Source organism: Perca fluviatilis, chromosome 4 (assembly GCF_010015445.1).
Source record: "Perca fluviatilis chromosome 4, GENO_Pfluv_1.0, whole genome shotgun sequence".
In the NCBI taxonomy this organism is placed as follows: Eukaryota; Metazoa; Chordata; class Actinopteri; order Perciformes; family Percidae; genus Perca; species Perca fluviatilis.
In genome coordinates this window covers 19,386,247-19,402,340 of record NC_053115.1, presented here as the reverse complement: position 1 = coordinate 19,402,340, position 16,094 = coordinate 19,386,247, and the positions used below count along the sequence as shown (strand labels likewise).

Below are 16,094 nucleotides of genomic sequence, written 5' to 3'. Positions count from 1 at the left end.
CCTTTGTTCCTTAGAAATGGCCTTTTTTAGCAACTGACACACATGGTGTGACACTGATCATAAAGTCTTCCTCAGCACGATAGAGAATGAGGCCTCAATTCTTCTTAGTGTCTTCCGCTTGGGCAAGAGTGATGCAAAGCAGTGCACAGATGCTAGTCCGCAGGGCCTGTTAAACATGCAGAAAAGGTGACGTATATTCAAAAAGGTCAGAAAAGGCCGTTGGGTTTATATATGCTGGACAAAGTAATGGGGGGAAGTGTCATATACTGAAATATTTAGACTCTGGTTACATTGGAATTGGAATTCTGGGGGTATACAACTTATATTTATTATTTCAGTTGTAACTAAATCAAGCCATGGGTGATTTATTAGTAAACTGTCAATTTGTAAGTCTTACATTTCCACAAAATCACACAATTATTATTATCTTCCATGAGCTTCTGTCAGACAGGAGCTTTTGAAAATGTTCAACCTTTTATGTCTCTCTCATTTACATTCATTCAAAACAAACATTTTTGTTGCCACCTGCTGTGTCCTCTTTCTTTCACTGACCCAATAGTTTTCCATTTGATCCAACTGAAGCCAAACCTTTCTAATACATTGCACATGCACTTTCACATTAATTAAAATGCAACTAAAGATACATTTCAACATGCTTCAAGGAATATTTAACATTGAAATAAACAATACATATTAATAATAAACAGTTATAATAATGTGATTCGCATTATAATGATAAACATTATAGCCTACATCTCTGTTGATAACCTAGTTTTGTCACAAAGAATAAAAATCAAATACTTCTAATATAGAAATGTGGTATTGAATATTGAATTGAATTTCTATTACATTTTAAAACACCATGCTTGGCTGTAGAATTAACCACATTTACCATTTGGTTCATGGTCAGTTGTAGCCTGACATCGTCATACTCATTCTAGTCAGAATATGAGTCTGATACTGCTCCATTGGGCTGTGATTATGGGGCGTGTTTCAACCGAACCAAGAAAGAAAATGCATCTGCACTCAATTGGATAGACCCACAACCAATCAGAGCAACGGAGCATGTGACGTAGGAAGGAAGGCAAAAACTTCTTTCCAATCGACAAATGCCTTGATCGCGTTTCTCTTTTAAAATGAACGCGCTGTCGATATCTTCTATAACAGACGCGATGGCGGAATCTACACATCTCAATTCTCCAGCGGCAGCCATCTTTGTTGTAAACAAATTCAACCCAAGCTCTCTTTGGTGACGTGGTTGATTATGTTACTGTAGATCATCCGTCCATCATCGTATAAAGCCCGCCCTGACAATTTGATTGGTCGAAACAGCTCTGGTTCGAGCATAGTTGCTCCACAACGGATCAAGTCCAGACCAAACTTCCCGACCTCAAACGTTGTGGGCGGGGCTAAGTTTGGCTGGCATTCAGGCTAGGTCACTTGAGTTTGACTTATCCAAAATTTCATAAACATCATTAAGATTCAGCTCCCAAGAGTAAGTACTGTTGTTAGTAAGGTATGAACTAGTTGGGTACCATGCCTGTTTCTTTGTTGTTGTCTCCGTTGAACGCTCCATCTCCAACATGTTAAAACACATTTGTTTGTTTTTCTTTTTTTTTTTTATCCCCTCAGTCTATCTAAAATGTTTATAAACGTTTTTGTGTACCACACCTTTTAATATCCCAGTTATCCTTCCTTATATTTTTTTTCAAATTCCTTCCTGATGGCTTGTAATAAACAACCGGCATTGTTTAACAAGTTTCAGACCTCAGACATTCTATTAGCAGGTGTTCTTAATTATGATGCTGAGAGCAAAATAGTTTTAATAAAATGTAACGAAATCATTATCTCTGGTATATTGCTTTATTTTTAAACAATTTATTATATTGAAGTAAAAAACCATTGGGCCTCTTTCATCAAGTATGTTGCATCACGACCCTGCAAGCTAAGTCTTCCCACAGGACGCTCTGCGGAGTTTGCCCGTCAAGTGTTCAAACATGGCTTTCATCCTCTAGCAGCTGGGAATCTACTGTTGGTGTTAAATGTCACATCTACATATGATTGATCTGATTCAAAGTTTATCCTCAGTTGCACTGTCGCTCTGAATCAAGATCAGGCAGGAGGGTGTGATTACAATTTAAGAAGGGTTGGTATTTTTAGATATGGGACAAATTGTTTTGTGCCATCGGCCATCTTATCAATCACTTATGATGTGAAGATCGAGCAAATGCTTAAAAGATGTACGCTGTCTACTTTGATGTCATCAGTCAGGGATTTTGCTGATAAACCTGCTCCCTGGTTTGTCCTGTAGTTTGCTATGCTAAAAAAATGACTGGAGTAGCCCTGTAAATAACAACTATTGTGGCTGTAGTCTTTTGACTTAACTCCCTCAAAATATACAGATATACTGTAAGCACATATGGCACTGCCTTATAAGCTGCTTGCTGTAGTAGGATTCAATAACCCAAATCTCTCAGGAATCACACCAGTCAGTTTTTGAAAAAAAACAAAACTGGGTGGGATAAAAATAGAAATGTATTTCCTGTGTTCAAAAAGCAAACTGGACATACTTTGAAACCCTGTAGTGTTAAACCTGCTGCTGACATATTTGTGATTGGATATTATCAAAACAAAGTCCAAAAGTCACACACCACAAATTGTAGTTTTAGCTCCATTAGGACTACATATTGCATCCATAAAGCTTTTTCCCACACCTAATCAGATTGGATATCTGTGATGTGGCTCTGCTATATAGAAGAAAAGAACACACACACACACACATTCTTTTATGTCGGCTAAAATATTCCAACAATTTGGTGGTGTCTTTTGTTGAGATAGACATGGAAATTAAATGAATTTGCTCCAGTGTCCTCTTTAGGGATTTTCTGAAAAGCAATCCAAGAGGCAATTTTGAACCATTCAAGTATGAGTCGGACAATAGAGTGGGGGCACCTAACCAAGGTGCAGAGGTTTGGGACCTCTCTGAGCTAATGAAAATGGGAAAGATAAAAAAAAGGCTTAAGACTTAACTGCTTTATTCAGCTCAGTGACTTTTAAACAGTCCTTGTTCATTTGTCAGGGCTGAATAAGTCTGTGTAAAGAGTGCTGTTACTTGAGTGACACCTGGATTGTTCGTACTTGTAGCCACTACTGTCACTCATTATGCCGTCAGCCCCTTTGAATCGCTTTTTCCGTTCAGGGATTTGAAATGAAATGTAGACAATAAAGGGGCTGCAGAGATACTATGTTCCATTATCCCCCCCTCTATGTGAAGTAATGGGACTTTTAGAAAATGTCTGAAAAGACTATCGTACTATTGAGGAACTTCTATTATAGTTCTACTGTGTTGACATTCAAAATAACCACGTGACAAAGCAAAGCATTATTGGATATGGTTTGAGAAGTAAAGGGAAATAAATGAAGGGAAAGTAAATTGCTATGGAAAGGAGGGTCCATGCCACTGATGGAGTGGTATCCTCCATAATCTTACAGATTACTGTCATTAACACACAAGGAAGCGCTCAAATGTCACCCTGAATTACACATTATTTGTTGCCACTGAGTGCTAGTGTTGGCTTTGCAATGCTCCTTGATTTCCACATTTAGTAGTTAACACAGTGTCAGCAGATGGTCATTTCAATCCAAAGGTCACTGTTGCACTTTTTCTGACTAACATTCTGAAACTCCATCGATTTTACATATCAAAGTCTGTTAACATGTCTTGGGGAGTACTTCTGCATATTTGAAAAAAAGAGGAGCGGCACACAATCTGATAAATTGTCTTGAGTGAGTTCTGAAGACTACAAGTTTGAGAATGAAAAATAAATAAAATCTCTGTAGCCCGCTCCTCTTCTCTGCTTGAGGCTAGCGGCTCGAGGCTTCATTAGTCACTACTAGCATAACAATCCATAATCTCCCACTAAACAGAAGGTGATCAAGTATTGTATTGTGGGTAACGTAGGCGCCAGGTTTAGACAAGGAAGAAGAATGTGTGAAATTAAAATGATGATATCTCGATAAATCTGTCTAAAAGTGTCCATCTTTAATCAAATGTTATAAGATTGCAGTTGAAGTCAGCGGAGTGCTGAGTGCAATTTAAGTGCTCTTTTTTTAGTACCAGTCAGGGTTCAAATTTTGGCGACGGTTCAATTCCATTTTCCAGTTTCTGTTTTTCTCTGTGTTCAGAAAAACAGCAATGTCCTTTGGGATAAGATAGAAGGCATAGTGTTGTAGTCATGTTATCTGTAAGAGAGACAGTCTCTGTTCCCTGCAGCCATGGAAAGTCTGCCGTCATTATCAACCATCAGGTGAAGTAATTTTAACTTACTGCAGTTGGTAGTGTCCCTGCAGCATTTGGCACCAAATTATATCTTGGTTTTCAATTACAAAAAGTTTGAGTGGATACTCAAGCTTTGATGGATGTTATAGGCCTCAAGCCTTTTGACATTAGTATTTTGAAGATGTATATTGCAAATAGATGTTCATCTGTGAAACCACACATCAGCCACAAACCTCACTAAAACTGGAGGAAAACGTTTTAAATTTAACATGTGAAAGTTGACACAGTGCAGTTAAAGGAAAGGATCCTAAAGGAATAACTCTTATGCATTTAACACTGGTAGCCTACTAAGGTCGTCTTATATCCATTTGTAAAGACAAGAAAACTCAAAGAATTCTACCACTATCCAGATGCAAAAGTAATGTGATAATATAATTTGCATTGTAATTACTAGAGGAAAACATACACTTATACTTGCCTTTAGAAAAAACAGGCTAGGATTCATTTAGTGTCCATTTTGTGAAAGATTTTGCAAAATGATTTTAAATTTGGAAAATGCATGATACTTAAAGGTGGCCTGTGTTTTTTTTCTTCTTCTAAACAAACAAAATTACAGTCAGTTTTACTCACCAAAACACATCTAACAAATGGGTTGAATGCATTACTGTTTTCATAAAATGTTTGCAAAGCAGTCTTCTTCTTCCCTGTCTGTATTGGAGCATTGCTGTGTTTCTTGGCATGTTACTGCCACCTTTTGGTCATTGGAATAGTGGGAAACCATTGGCAGGAATGTGTATCGCGTGTTTGTGCCTTCTCGTACACATACGTAAGATTAACAAAAAAGGGACCCACTCATAGAAAAACAGCTCCATACCTCTACTAGACTGTGTTCTCTCCCAGTCAGAAATGTGGCCCTGACAAGGCAAAGGCAAATCAGAAACTTGTAACAACAACTTTTTATAACTGACATTATCTTGCTAGCTCAGATTCCAGACTCTCTAGTCTTGTATGCACATGCAAGAATACACCCTGGATATATGTATCTAAATACTCATTTGAAAATGGGGACATGTGGGTGTAGTGTAGCTCTCAGACAGATGAAACCGATAAGTTCTTTTGATCAGTACAAAAAGGACACAAAGGCAAATTAAACTTGTACCTTCATTTTAGGACAAGTGTTTCCATATTAATATCCTTTATCCATTAATATCAGTAATAATTACTATTATTTACATTACTTTTTAAAATCTCATGTGAAGGGCTCATTGGATACTGATCTCAATTCCCAAATTTGTAAAAATGCATGTCTCCTTCAAAAATAAACCAAGGCACTCCGTAGGTCTTAAAAAATGCCTTTATTTTACATGGCAATTTTAAAATGACGAATGCGTTTCGACTCACATGTCTATATCAGGGTCATTCACTGCAGACAATGGAGACTGATATTGTAAGGAGACATGCATTTTTACAAATTATGGAATTAAGATCAGTTTCCACTCATCCAATGAGATGAGATATATGTAAACACAGTGCACCCGGAATGTCCAAAGAGCACCTGTTGTTGAATACAAGAAAGACCCAGCAGCGCTTCCACTCCTTTGTCTGCATATCATGCGGATCTGTTTCAGATCAATTTCGAATCAATTGTTGCAGAGTTACTTGTCTTGTACGCCTTTTTTTATCAATATATTTTGATCTGTGATTGGTTTAATTGGGGGAATGTTATTAATTAATATCTGTTTTTTTGTGTTGTTATGCTGCTGATGGTTGAATAGAAATAGCCTGAGTGGTGGGTTTAGAGTTGCTATTTTTCTTGTTCACATGGAAATGTTAAACTATACTTGTATCCCTAAAAACGGCCATGTTTGCAGATTATCTAAATCCAGTAAACTACAATGGTTGTGAGCACTTATCTACCACTTTGTCTCATAAGCTGTCTTCTTCACTGCTGACAGCATCAGTGTTGAGTTGCTTTTGCCTTTCTCCTCAGGAGACAAGGGGCCATTGTTGAGGCAGAGGTTGTTGTTTGTATCCATCTCTGTACTCAGAATGATCATTTGTCGGCTGTTTTGCTCCCATCTATCTCCCCGTGGGCAGCAGATCTTCACTTTTCTCCATCAGTTTTTCACTGTCTTTATCTCATCTAGGCTGACTCCTTCTCTCTGATACAGGAGGTGCAATGCCACCTGGGATTTGGTGTCATTTCAAACTTTGCTTCTTTTAGACACAGTCAAATGCTGGGAAGGGTTTTGATTGTATTGCCTTAGTTATCTCTGTAACATATTATTCTCACCACCACATGCAAGAACTCTATAGCAGATAAAATGAAATTATGGGTTGGAGCACATTCTTGCAACATATTTGCACATAAACCTAAAACATATTTAAAAAATGATGAAATATTATCTCAACTAAAATTCCAATGAGGTGACTCTAATACTTCCTTCATTACATTTACGTTACTTTGTGATTTTACATGAGCAGCATTTCATCACTTCCTCCCTGTGTTACTGCACATGTCTAACCTGATAGGCATGGCAGTTAAGGTGTTATCACCATTATCTGTAAGGGGCAAGCTTCTCTGTCAACATGTTTTCTGTTTGACAGACTGCCTGTTTGCTTCTGTGGAGAAGTGATTCTTATCTGGACACTTACAGTTTTGCTATTCTCTGTTTCATACCTTTTGTAAGTTGCATATCTATCTCTGGGTGATATACTGTTGTTCAGACAAAACAAAACAAGTTTGGGCTGTGAGACAAAGTGCTGGGCATTTATTTTATTGTTTTCTGTTTATATAGATTACACAATTTATTTGATTAATAATATAAATAATTGACTGATAAATTGATAATGAAGATAACCGTAAATTGCAGGAACTAATTGGAACATAACAACACCTTTATTACACACAGGGTCTGCCATTCGGTTGATTATTCCCACTGATTATGATTCTTTATCTTCTAATCTTCTAAGGTGTCATTTTGGGGGAGTTGTGCCTAGGAGAACAGCTCCCCGTTATTTGGACTAAGGATATAGTATGCATTTGTGGGCGTTCCTCAACCGAGCCACCGGATAAAGGGAGATTCATGAAAATTCAAAGTAGATGCATCCAAAGTCACCTGGGAACTTTGTGTGTTGGGAGTGAGTTAATGCTCCTCTACCGAAGCACCACTCGTAGTAGGCTTTATTTGCATGTCAGGTTTGACTTTGGTTATTGTGCTTCTACAGTGCCAGCACTTTTTTCCTTGTTGAACACTCTTCTGGTGACCAAATGTATATTTGTCACACCGTCCCAGAGTGCCGCTTTATGCAACTATAAAATATCTCCGAGCGCGCTTTGGTGCTGTCTTCCCCTCCAGCTCCTCACTGGAGAGAAATTTACTCTTCTTTTTGTCCAACGTTGAATTGCTGCTCGTAAGGGAAATTGCAGTAAAACAGATTAGGTAAATGCATACTTAGTATCATTCCTTGATGGCAAGACTCACAATTTAACCTTAAACATTTAATTCTTAAGACAAAAAAGCTGTAAAAAAATAAATAAAAATAATGGGAAAAACATTTATTTTTGTCATTGACGTAAACAATGTTTAAATATACTCTTTAACTTGAAAACACAAGCCCTATTCAAATTGATTATAGCTTATATTAATCATAATTATAGGAAATGATATGTACTGACCCTGTGCACGCCTATGTTTTCAGCTGCATCTGGTTTATTGAGTTAGTGTAATTGTCTTAACTGGAAATATCTAAAGATATTGTTCTTTGGCAATCTGCATTTCTCTTTGAGCTGTTGAAATGCACTCTGATAATATAATCATAACCTGTTAACACGTTAACTGTTATTTTACTCTAATTACAATGAAAATTACAGTAAACAGACCCAAATGAACAGACCTATATTACTAGTCAGTCTTTCATATCGCTGTGACCCTAACACAATTAAGTTTGATTGCTTTGATTGCTTTTTTAAAGGTCCAACGTGTTTAGTTGTTCATTATCAAAATCTATGTTGCCCGTTCACAAACGTGTCCTTTTTCAGCAGCACCGCCACGCCTTGATGCTTGCGTAGTTCGCACCCTGCATTAAACCACGTTAAGCGTTTTAGAATGCCTGTCTAATGGTTTTTGAAAACTTAAGGCTTCTTCTTCTTAAAACGTGTTGGACGTCATCCCATTTTTGAATAAATTTGTATTAATTTACAAGTTATCTGATACATTAGACAGCGTCTCTTAAAACATGACCTGCGCAAAAGACAAAAAAAAATGAATATCATTGTACCCAGCACATCTGGAAATGCACTTCCAAATGCGTCTCTGTCCCCAGCACATTTCAAACCAAACTGACGCCCATGCGTGTGCACCTTGTTGTCTACCTGAAGGAGCTCTGATATGACTCTAGTGTGTGATATGCAGGGAATGAGAAGCATTGTCCATAACACTCCTCAGTATCCTTCTCTCTGACACCTCCATGATCAGGAATCTTGTATTATGCTCTAACAGTTTTACTTATTTATCCAAGGGCACATATCTGCACAGAGTTCCTGTGCAGATGTTGTTCCCTAGGCTAGGAACCTGGACAGAGAGGACACTAGCACATCCTTTTCTTCATGTTGAACCTTCTTCACCAGTTCCCTCAGCTCAATATTTAAGCTTTATATGGTCTCGCATTGCCAGACCTATCTCCACATCGCTGTGTCAGTGCTGAAGTATTGTCTGGCTATAACCGCTCATCAAAATGCTCTGGCTTGTTTGTATTTCTTTAAAACCATCACAATTGTCCTGGGCGGCACTAAGCCCCGGATGCAGTGACTGTGCCCTTTCAAAAAAAAAAAAAGTAAGCAGAGATAGCGGAAGGGGAGGGACCACACACCAGATGTCAGACTTTATCCCAACACTGTACATAAGTAAGCCAGACTAAGCTTTCTATAACCCATTAACTGAGCGTACCAGGGCTCGACATTAAGGCTTGTCCGCTTGTCCAGGACAAGTGGATTTTTTGTAGGGCAAGTGGAAGAGAAATTTACTTGCCCCACTGGACAAGTTAAAACTCAAAACAAAATAAAAAGCCCTGTTACTTCACGTTATGTGCCACTCATTACGTCTATGTTACCGATTTGAAACAAATAATTTTTTTTCCCCACAGGCCGCTAACGTTAGACCCAGCGGCAGTGGGTCTGCGGACGCTAACGTCGGCCGGACCGCTAGCTAGCTAAAAGCACGGCGGAAGCAGCAAGCCAACCAGCCGGTGATGGTTAGCTAACGTTCGCTTGCTAACTCCGCCTTAACGTTACCCCGTCACCACATCGTTCATAGAAAACGAGCCGAATAAAGCTATCACTCGTGGCGATAGCAGTGTGCTTTGTGTGGATGAAGCATGAAGTTCAAGTACCTCAGCTCTGCGACTTGCCGGATTAAATATCAGGTAATAATCAACTGTAAAGTAGCTACACCATTTAAAGGATCCCTTGGTCAAAAAAAAAAAAAAAAGTGCCAAAATCCATTGTTATGTCTACAAAATTATTTTAGCTATAGTATAAGTTCAAGTAACTACTACCTCTGGTGATACACTGTACACCAGCGTGAAACGTATTACTTTGTATTATGGAGTCTGGAGATCCTTTTTTCGTGTGGGAGGGGAAATCTATTGTTGGGACACGTTTGTTTCTACTGTTTCAACTGTTTGGATGCTTTCAACGTTTTTTTCGAATTCTGCATTAGCAAAACACACAACAAAATTATAAAATGATAAATCTTTACCCCGGACAAGTGACTTTTCTGCATGGACAAGTGAAACGTAAATGTACTTGTCCAAAGGACAAGTGCCCAAAAAGTTAATGTCGAGCCCTGTGGTACTTTTGAATGGTTCCCCATGACAGCTTTGGCGCCGGCTGATGTGTGCTTGAAAAGCTTGTGAAGTGAAGCATCTACTCCTGAAGATGCGTCTGAACAAGCGAGGATGGGTTACTGCTGTTCTCCATATTTAGTCTTAATTTTGAAACACATTGATGGTGATGGTCAGAATCCTCTTATTTACCCATTTGTGATTCATCAAGTGTTCTGCATTTCGTGGAGAGGATGGACTTTAGTGACACAAGATGTCTGTAAAGACTTAAAACAAGTGTTCAGCAACATGAAGCATATGGATATATCCAATTCTACTTCAGTTTCTTTCTTTCAATCAAAGTAAGGTGAGGTCATGTTCTGTTGGCCCTTTAATTTCCCATGTCTATTCCCTTAATAATGCTACAATGTAATAATGCTTCCATGCCTGAGAAACAAAATAATATCTTTCTGTCCAAAAATATTGCCATTTATGTGCCGTGGAGAATGTGAAGAAAAAAAATCACCTTACTATGACCCTGTTACTCTGGACTGCCTGAAGTGTTACACTGGGCTTTCGAGGCCCTGATCCTGCAGGAGAAGAGTATGGAGAAAATCAGACAAAAATCTATAACTACACTATCCTCAATCCCCTACCCAATTACAAAAGCCTACTGTTCACAGTTTGTCTTAGCGATTCAACTGCGGGTCCAATTATTTGCCTGCCCTCTGTCCCAGGTTTTCTATAAGACACAGAGAAACTAACCTCACTGTATAGCTAGGCTCACTGGGATAGACTGTTTTGTTTACTCCCATTTACGCTCCATGTGTGAGTGCACAAAATTTTTTGATGCTGTCCGCTCTCATTATGAATTTAAATAACACTTGTAGGACTGCTGCTAATGATTATTTCCTTTAATTTAATGCTGATGATTTTCTCGATTAATCAATTAATTAATTAGTTTGGTAAATAAAATATCAGAATATAGGCAAAAATCACATCTACAGCCTAACATTACATCTCCAAAATGCCTGTTTTCTCTGACCAACCGTTAAACCCCAAAAGATATTCAGTTTGCTATCACATAAGATGAAGAAAAGCAGAAACTCCCTTATGATTAAGAAGCTGGATCAAGAGAATGTTTAACATTTCTGCATGAAAAATCACTTTAATGATTGATTATCAAGATAGTTGCCATTGCCAATTAACTTTCTCTCAATCTCAATTGAGTATTCGACTGATAATTTAAGCTTTAAACATTTCTTATGTTAAACAAAAATGTACATTATGTATACAATTGCACATCTGGTGCTTGGGTGGTGACTGAGACCCAAATCCAGGCCCCTATTGTGATGCTTGCTGCCCTGCTGCTGGGCTAGGCTCTCTCATTTTTGCATACACATATTATTTCATCTGCCTTTCTGTACAGCTTTGACAATGGGGTCATATTCTGGTCACATTCTTAGCTAAATGTGTATTATTTACTGTACATGCTAATGAAATAAACTAAATATATAACAATTATTTTAGGCATTAAACAGATGCAGCAGTTAAGTTATGGTTGTTAAATGCAAAAAAATATGTCTTGGTTATGTCTTGATTCATAGTTTAAGCTAAATTAAAGTATTTAATTTTAAAACATTACCCTTGTTATTAACTTTCTGGAGAACTTCCATTAAGCAATAAAAACGGCAAGTTCTGCTAAGAGCACACACTGGGAGAGTGAACCCTCTTGCTGAATATTATTCTATTCCGAGTGAATTAGCCTTTAGCATTTTTTTTATTCTTCACTCACTTGTCTGGCCATCACTGTTGGTCTGAAAAAGTCAGAAGTACTCACCCCTCCACCTCCTGCCAAGGTGCAGTTTTACTTTTTCATTAATTAATTAACTTGAATGTGCTTATGCAGCTTCTGCTTTCTGTTTCTACCAGGAATTTATTTGACAGTGGGTTAATTTTTAGTGGTTGTTCAGTGGTTAGGCAAACAAAATAATGGAAAGAATAGATGAAAAACCTTGAAATAATCTATACAAAGGCAGATGCACATATTTATTTAGCTTGGAGCGGAAACCCAGTAGTTTTAATAGTTAATAATTTTCTATCTGAATATATAAGTTAAAAGTAAAATAAAATCATGGGGGCATCGGTTACAAAATCAGAAAAATGTAATGTGGCTAGGAAAGCAGATTGTTTCAAAAATCATGACCAATGATCATGGACTGGAGACGAGTATACATTGTAAGAATTAAACTAATACCTTAATTTAAACAAAATAGAGCATCACAGAGAAATGATGGGGCAGCATAGTGGCTTATATTCAAGTCACAATAGCACAAACCATGGGTGGCTGAGCAGTAGGCCCTGATGAATTGTTTTGTCCTACTTACATTATGAGAAAGCCAGAATCTGTTTTTGAAGGCCTTGAAGGTCTCATTAGGTCCCATTATTGTGTGATGCTCCCTCATTTCCATTGTAAACTCATTTTCCTTACAATGTTTCCATTTCCCATAATGGAAATAATGTCCTAATGACATGAGACCTGGGGCCAGGATCCTATAAACACTGCGAGGCAAATCCCAAATTGTTGTTATGAATGCCATTATAAATTTGGACATTTTATGTAGCCTCCTGAATCATCAGGAAAACCTCGCTAATTCTTAGCAGGATGTAGGCTGTACAGAATTTGTATAAAAGAGCCCCTCTGTCTGTTAGGTGCTCAATTAATTACTTTTTAGTTTAGCATTTCTATTATTGTCCTTTAGGGGTAAATGCAGTGCTTTTAAAGCCCATCCTTAGCATACAATGCTTTTTGTGCTTTGAGTGTGTCATTAGACTGTTGAGTCGGCTCTTATTTGGTCAATCTTATTCTACAGCACTGTAATTGTTAGTTTCTATTCAGTCCTTGGTTGTGTAACAGTCAGCACCACCCAAATCAAATGTCTTGTGCATCCATTGTACTCTGTAAATCAAAGCAAAAAAACATTGTGACAAATCAGAATTTGCCAGTGAAATATTAAGGCTGTACCCCACTATGTAGCTTTTGTACCAACAGTGTGTCTGCACTATACTTCAATTTCACATTTGATCATTTTTTGATAGAATCTGAAATGCAAAATTTAACTTTGTGTGTGTCTGCTTGTATGCGTGCACATAAATATGCAATATGTAGCAGTAGCTGATTAGCCAAGCCAATGAGGATACAGACGTTCCTGTAGGAAATATGCACCAGTAGTTGATGCTGCTGACATCACTGAAACTGACAACGTTGTTCCTGCAGACAGCAGTGAGAGGAACGACACTGCTGTCATAATTGGGCTGAGAGACAGATGGTGAGCAAGATGATAGGCTAGAGTATGAAAATAAGTCAGCTGTCTCCTATAAAGAATCTATCTTATGTGTGTCTGTTCAGTCTGCAAGCCTGCTTATCAGATCCTTCGTGTGCGACGTTCCTGTTCCATTAAACAGTAACCTGTCACCACTTCCACTTTCCTTGAAACTGGAAAGGTGCACAGGCACTATACTATTAGGATCTGACAAGAAAGAATCCTAATCTGATCAGTTTCAACTCTTGGAGAGATTTCATATCACATAGTGTAAGAAATTATTTATGGTCTATATTACTTTGACTAATATAGTTCAAACCAGTGATGAAACATAGGGTTCGGAGATGCAGGAATATGACAAGGTGTAGTAAAGAGGTCTTCATCACCATAATACCATGCTTCTATTCTCAAATGAATGTACATAAGCCACACCCTCTTTTTTTAAGATCAGATCAGATTAGGCATTTTAAGCCTTTATTTTTTCAGAGGACAGCTGAAGATATGAAAGGGGAGAGAGGGGGGGAGTGACATGCAGCAAAGGGCCGTAGGTCAGAGTCGAACCCGCGGCCACTGCGCCAAGGAGTAAACCTCTATATATGGGCGCGCTCTGCCAGGTGAGCTATCCAGCCACCCAGCCACACCCTCCTTTAATAAGTAGCTTTATTTTAAAGTCTCTGTGTCATGACTCGCTCTGAATCCTTAGCCTTTTTTACCATAAGAAAATAATATTGCTTATGGTTTAGTCTGATGAAAAATATTACATCACATAATAATCAACATTCATGTAATTTATTCGTTAAATTTCATCAAACCAACAAATCTTTTACATTTAGGCAGCAGTAAAATAGTAGGCCTAATGAAAACTGACATCAATTTTAGCAAATTAAAACCGATTAACTTCAAAGGATTTATCCCATTGAGATATTGCACTGTAGCTGCAATGTGTTTCTTGTTTTGCTCGACATTTAGCATATGCCAAAAGGGTGAAAGAAACCGACATTGGATGTGCATGCACAGAATAACAAAACATGGTGTATGAAAGGTTAATGAGCCCGGAGAAGTGGAGTGGTCTCTGTCATGTGAGACTTCCCACTTCTGGAGGAGGGAGGCAAGTAATAGAAGAAGAACAGCATTTTAAACCGAGGCGGCGTTTGGATGCTGAACATTCATGAAGACAGATCTAAGATGTGTTGCATGTGGGGTGTAAAGACGAAACAAAGAGATTAATGTTAGTTCAGGGGATGGAGTGGTGAGGCTCACATATGAAATCAAGTCATTTTCACTCAGTCAATGGACTTGTGGGATTATTGACATGTCTGCACTTGTATCCTACTATGGTGTTTTCTGTAATGGACAATGTTAATAAGTGTTGATGGGAGTCTTTTATTTTATTTATTTTTTTTATCACTACTCTAAACTGTCAAATTTCTTGTATGCATAAGTACACCTGGCCAATAAAGTTGATTCTGATTCTGATATAACATTGATGACTTTGCACCTTCAGATTTAAATTTGCATGTATATGACAGAATTGTGCCTTTAAATTACAACTAAACACCCAAACTTGAAAGGAAACACGTACAGTGCCTTGCGAAAGTATTCGGCCCCCTTGAACGTTTCGACCTTTTGCCACATTTCAGGCCTCAAACATAAAGATATAAAACTGTAATTTTTTGTGAAGAATCAACAACAAGTGGGTCCCAATTATGAAGTGGAACGAAATTCATTGGCTATTTCAAACTTTTTTAACAAATAAAAAACTGAAAAAGTGGGGCGGCAAAATTATTCAGCCCCTTTACTTTCAGTGCAGCAAACTCTTTTCAGAAGTTCAGTGAGGATCTCTGAATGATCCAATGTTGACCTAAATGACTAATGATGATAAATAGAATCCAGCTGTGTGTAATCAAGTCCCGTTATAAATGCACCTGCTCTGTGATAGTCTCAGAGGTCCGTGTAAAGCGCAGAGAGCATCATGAAGAACAAGGAACACACCAGGCAGGTCCGAGATACTGTTGTGGAGAAGTTTAAAGCCGGATTGGGATACAAAAAGATTTCCCAAGCTTTAAACATCCCAAGGAGCACTGTGCAAGCGATAATATTGAAATGGAAGGAGTATCGGACCACTACAAATCTACGAAGACCCGGCCGTCCCTCTAAACTTTCAGCTCATACAATGAGAAGACTGATCAGAGATGCAGCCAAGAGGCCCATGATCACTCTGGATGAACTGCAGAGATCTACAGCTGAGGTGGGAGACTCTGTCCATAGGACAACAATCAGTCGTATACTGCACAAATCTGGCCTTTATGGAAGAGTGGCAAGAAGAAAGCAATTTCTTAAAGATATCCATAAAAAGTGTCGTTTAAAGTTTGCCAAAAGCCACCTGGGAGACACACCAAACATGTGGAAGAAGGTGCTGTGGTCAGATGAAACCAAAATCGAACTTTTTGGCAACAATGCAAAACGTTATGTTTGGCGTAAAAGCAACACAGCTCATCACCCTGAACACACCATCCCCACTGTCAAACATGGTGGTGGCAGCATCATGGTTTGGGCCTGCTTTTCTTCAGCAGGGACAGAGAAGATGGTTAAAATTGATGGGAAGATGGATGGAGCCAAATACAGGACCATTCTGGAAGAAAACCTGATGGAGTCTGCAAAAGACCTGA

General features: G+C 38.3%; 1 protein-coding gene across 1 annotated transcript in view; it reads left to right on the top strand.

Moving 5' to 3' along the window:
* The window catches only part of LOC120557153 (testis-expressed protein 264 homolog), a 36,393-nt gene that overhangs the window by 11,712 nt on the left and 8,587 nt on the right, over positions 1–16,094 (top strand). The gene's annotated exons all lie outside the window — the stretch shown is intronic.